The sequence below is a fragment of the Pyrus communis genome, chromosome 10 (genome assembly GCF_041283825.1).
Source record: "Pyrus communis isolate YQ-2024b chromosome 10, ASM4128382v1, whole genome shotgun sequence".
NCBI lineage: Eukaryota > Viridiplantae > Streptophyta > Magnoliopsida > Rosales > Rosaceae > Pyrus > Pyrus communis.
The window spans coordinates 8,651,998-8,657,657 of record NC_142574.1 but is presented as its reverse complement, the minus strand read 5'-3'; the positions used below and the strand labels follow the sequence as shown (position 1 = coordinate 8,657,657).

The 5,660-nt window shown below is 37.4% G+C and overlaps 1 long non-coding RNA gene across 1 annotated transcript; it reads left to right on the top strand.

Moving 5' to 3' along the window:
• Positions 1-887: 887 nt before the first annotated feature.
• LOC148693474 (uncharacterized) lies at positions 888-5,062 on the top strand. The gene is made up of 3 exons (XR_015952284.1): positions 888-1,082; positions 1,178-1,270; positions 4,928-5,062. It is a non-coding gene; the product is annotated as an uncharacterized LOC148693474 (long non-coding RNA).
• Positions 5,063-5,660: the final 598 nt, after the last annotated feature.

Sequence of the window (5,660 nt, the reverse complement as noted above, 5' to 3'; positions counted from 1 at the left end):
TTTTGTAGGGGATACTTAGAAAAATGGGATGGCCATGTTTATCCCCTACCCATTAGGTACACTTCTCATAACCATTCGTTGTTTCTCCAACTACAAACAAACATTTGTTGGGAATCCCATTTTTTATTTATTAAATATGAACTTGTTTGGATATGTTTTTAAAATGACTGAAAGCATTTTTGATGAACATACTTTTAGAACCAATCTTTCATAAAGATGCAAGTAAATCCTGGAAGAAGCATAACTGGTGCTTCTTGGAAAAATTACTTTAAGTACTTTTGGAACCCAAAAATATTTTCTCTAAAAGCGCTTTTCGTTATTTTAAAAGTACATCTAAATAAGCCTTATAACGATAGATTTATAAGGCTTATTATATTAAATCTCATATATTATTAAATATACCTTACATTTGATTTTTCAATTAAAATTTATTTTAATACACTCCACATACTTTCCCATCTCAACTCTCACCATACACTTTACATTTTCAACAACATTTCACATTTTCTACCTACACCCACACTTTTCACATTCTATGTGAAAATACATAATATCATTCTAGGTACTTTCGATGTGCAGCTGAAGTCGATGTATTTTTAAAAAATTTCTAATTTCTCTATTGGTGTGATTCCAATACACCTTTGGTTTGATGGATGCCAAATGTAACAACCCGTCCCGAATAATTTTATGGATTTTGGAATGAAGGGGTAGTTTGGTAATTTCAATGGGGTTGAAAAGATATTTTGAAATGGGTACTATTTGGTTCTTAAATGGTGAGCTTTCTTTTTGGTCCCCCAGTCTCTCTTCTTCTAAGGCTGCCACTTGGCACTTATCCCCCTACTTTCTCTCATTCTCTCTAATGCTCCCCAAGCTCTCTCACTCTTGGACCTCTTTCTCTCAGCTCACTCTCATCTCTCACTCTCGCAGGACTCTCTCTCTCTCTCTTCACTTGCTCTCCCTCACTTCCTCACCTCTCTTGTTCCTCTTTTCCCTCTGCAAGTGCAGACCAGGATTATAGCACCATGGAAATCGGTGCAAAAGCTTGGAGAAATCCAGTGAGCTTCTCGACCTCCCGACGTGGGGTAAGCCTCAAAGTACTTTGATCCTCTTTTATTCGCCTTTATGGTTCAACTTTAACCTAGTTTAGGTTTGTGAAACGACGTGATCGTGATGGAAGGAAGAAGGAAACCGAAACCCAGATTCCCGGCGAGAACCGTGCGTTTCAGACGACTTTTCCGGCTAACTTCGGCCACTACTTGGGAAACCAAAGGTATAATCCTAATATAATCTAGTTTTTCTTTAATTTGGTGGGTAGATCGTAGGTTGTTGATGCGTGATTTATACGCACACAAATTAAACCCTCTTTTCGTCAAATTGTAGTATATGTATAAGTAGGGATCGTTCTGGACCGGGGATTAGGAGGGATTGTTAATCACTTGGATTTGACTCAAAAACATAAAAACAAAGTTAAAAACGTTCACAAAGACTCAAAGGACACAAAACAAGTTCAAAAGACTCAAAACTGCCTAAAAACACTAACTAGGCAGTTTCTGACCTTAAACCCAATGTTGGACGAATTTAAGATTATGGCTTGATTCAAACGTAAAATAACAATATAAAACACTATACTAGACTCAAGGAATGCAAAACTAAACTTTAAAACACTAAAACAAACCAAAAGACTCAAAACAACACAAACACACTCAAATCTGCCTAAAAACCACTTTCTGGGCAGATTTGAGCACAAACACAAATTTGGACGAATTTGTGTAACAAAATGACTCAAAACTCTTATAAACACAAACTAAGACACTTTCTAACTAAATTAGACAATAAAGTAAAGGGGGATTTTAATTTGACGAAAATTGAAATAACGAAACAAGTTTAATAAACTAGACAGAATGTAAATATGAATGCGATGAAAATGAATGGATGAATGCTAGCTAGAAGGTTCTTCTCCACACATGTTACACTTGCATAATAAAATGATTTCCAATTGCATTTCAATAAATTATGAAACTCATCACCCCGGGTTAATTAGGTCCGCTTAAATTAACCGTCAAGTTTTCCTTAAGTTAATGAATTGGATGGGTTAGCGCAACGCAATTCACAACATTCTCCAAAAGTCCTTTACGTGAACAGCACAATAAAGATACAATCAAAGATCATTAAGCATTATGAAAACTATAAGTGTTGACGAGGCATTCGTTACTATGATGAGCATGAAACTCGTGCCAAGAATTCATTTAACGCGATTGTTTATAAGCAACCTCCACTACTTGTGAATATAAGTTCATAACGATTAGGTGAAACTCACTTATATTCTAGCGTCATATTCATGCATGAAAATTAAGCGTGCACTCTCAATAAACATACATAAATAAGTTATCAATCAAACGGTTAAACAAATTGAATCCACAACTTATGAAACGTAATTAGAAGTAATCAAATCAAAATGCAAGCATAAACATTTATTTCGAATCCCCCCCTAGCCAAGGGGGGTTTAGTTCCTCATGGTACAAAACAAAGAGAATCAAAGAAACACCTAAACATTCCAACAACTCAAACTTGAATTGTATGAACGTTTAGGCCCTCTTCTCTTCCATGCCTCATTCGTACAAAACAAAGAGTATTGAAATTAAACATAGAAATCAAAGCAACACCTAAACATTCCAACAACTCAAACTTGAATTGTATGAAAGTTTAGGCCCTCTTATCTTCCTCTTCGTTGTAGCACAAGGTCTAGGGATAGTTTGATGGTGTGAATGGTTTGGGGAGTGGTGGAGGAATGGAAGAAGAGTTGTGGAGATGGAAGGATGGTGTTTGGATTGTAAGGGAGAGTCACGGCAAGGGTGGTTTATGGTCTACATTTCTGCAATGGATGAGTTGTATATGAGAATGAATGAATGAGTGAATTGAGGTGTGTATGGTTTTTATAGGGAGATGAATGGATGCGAGAGGGAACATGACAGCTAGGTTAAGTGAATGCATGTGCAAAACAGCTAGGATTGCTGAAATTGTAAGGGGAATGCATGTGCAATGTTGGAAATCTGATGGGAGAAAGGTGGATGCATGTGTTGGCTGATTTAAAGAATGTGAGGGAATGATGAAAGGGGAAACATGACAGCTAGGATGAATGCATGTGGAGTGCATGTGCAATGTTTTAAAGGATGGAATGCATGTGAATATGCTAGAAATCTGATGGGAATGAATGATTAAATGTGAATGGCTGGTTAGAATCTAGGGTGCATGAGGGTTAGAAATGCATGTGGGTGAATGTTTGAATGATTAAAGGGGAAACATGACAGCTAGGTTGGTTGGTGGCTGCCATGGAGGTGTGGAATGATGGAATTGCACAAGGGGAATGCATGTGCACGGTTTTGGTGTGGAGAAATGATTATGGATGCATGTGTTGAATGATTTCTTGGTGAGGGATGTGGAGTGGCTGGAATGATGAAAGAATAAAGGGTGCATGTGGGTTAATTAATTAAAGGGAGTGCATGTGCAATGTTGTTGTTGGTGCAATGATGGAGGAACAAGTGCATGTGGCTGAAATGTGGAAGGTGTGTGGCTACTTCAAGTAGGAATCCTTGTGACATCAACTCTTCAATTTCGTCCATTCCTTTTGCTCCAAGTATAAGTTATCCCTTCCAAGTCCAATTTTGCTCCAAAATGCATCTTTTTGCTTCCTTAGCCACATGAACCTAAAAACACACGAAAATGGCTTAAACGCCAAAAACAACTATGAATTAACAATATAAATGCACGAAAACAAGCTAAGTAAGTCGCCTAAATATGCTCCTATCAGTTGTAGTCGAGGTTCGAGGTTAACCGGAGCTTGGGAAGCTTCGGCTTTTGTCTTCGTGAGAATCGGTCTGAAAACTAAGTCAACCTGACCCGGTAACCCTAAACCCAGACCCACAACCCTAGTCTGGCCTAAAGATTTGGGCCATGGAACCTAGCCCAATTGTTAAGCCCAAACCTAAAACCTTTTGGCCCAGCTTTAGGCCCAACTCAAATACCCCAAGCCCAAACCCAAATAAAAACCGGCCTACTAACCCTTGACCCAAGCCCAATACCAACCCAGCCTAGAAACTAGGCCCAACCCAGGACCAAGCCCAACCTGGATCCGACCTGACCCGACCCAGATGGAATATTCTCTAGAATATTCTTTGTGTTGACTTTTACGAAATTTGCCCGGGACCCCTCTTAGGGTAATTCGATGTCCATTTTCTCAAATTCAATCGTTTTAGTAGAGTTCTATTAATTGGACCCTTTATGTGCTTAGGTGCATTTATTGCGGCGTTTCTGTCTTCGCTAGTTTGCACGGCTTTTCGATGACGGAGTATTTGTGAATGGACCCTTTCTAAAATGCATGATTTTACTATTAGAAATGCATACATGAAAAGCATGATTTTATGGTGATGTTTTACGAAACGTTTATGAGTAAATTGGATTCATGCTTTATGAAATATCATGCTTTATTGACTTTACATTCTTTGAAGTATATATGATTTATGATTATATACTTTGAACATGATTTTTGATATGATGTTGAGCTATTGAGCTCCGATGAGATATATTTTGGAAAGATTATATTCAATAATTTTGTGCTTATCTAGTGGTCACTATATGCCTACGGGCAAATGATATCTATACATGGCTTCGGTCAGGTGCTGTAGGAGCCTACGGGCGAATGAAGTGTTCTATATGCCTTCGGGAGATACTGATACCACTATTTAGCATACTATTTATGATATATGTTTTATTGAAGGTTTTATGGCATGCTAGGGTTTTCGGAAAACCTATTACATATTATACTATTGAGTTTTCATAAACTTTGGGGGTCAGTACGTTGATGAATAACTGTTTCATTATTACTTATATATAAACTTAGTCCACTCATGTTTTGTTTTGCGCCCCTCAGGACTTAGAATCGAGGTGTACAATCCCGGTATCAAGGCACTCCCGCATTGGCATCTTTGAGTTTTCTCGGTGGAGGACCCATCTCCTCATTCGTTCAATTTTATATTATTCCTTTTTAGTGTCTCGAATTAGTTGTATGTTCTGAACATGTTCCACAGTTACATATTTATTATAATTAAATTTACAAGTTTTATTTATGTCAGTTAATTGTTCTCATGCATCATAATATGGCTTCGTCACATTTGGGTGTCGACCAGCATGTGCCTACCCTGGTGTTTGGAGAATATCAGGGTCAGGCGTGTCACCAAAGACCGGAATGAGTCCAGATCTCTTATATTTCTCTATCCTTTTCATATTGTCCTAAATACTATCATCCTACATTAATGATCTGATACCAACAATTTTTTGATCCTATTTGCATGTGTTTATCCCTTCAATTGTTTGATACCATTTGCTCCATGGAAAGAGGTGGAGTGCTACGCGTGTTCGGCGTTACTAGATGAGGAATAGGATTTTGCTCAAAAGAGGATGTTGCTGGGTTTTGAATTATTAGATCAACTGAAAGGAACTACAATTAAATAATTAAGAATAATAATACCAATAATTAAAAGGAACGGCTGATGTTGATGTCGTTGAAATCACTAAAAGAATGAAAAATATGAAGTCTTACCTTATGTAAATCTTCCAAAACGTCAATTTCATGTTTTATTTGTTAAAAATATTTTTTCTCAATC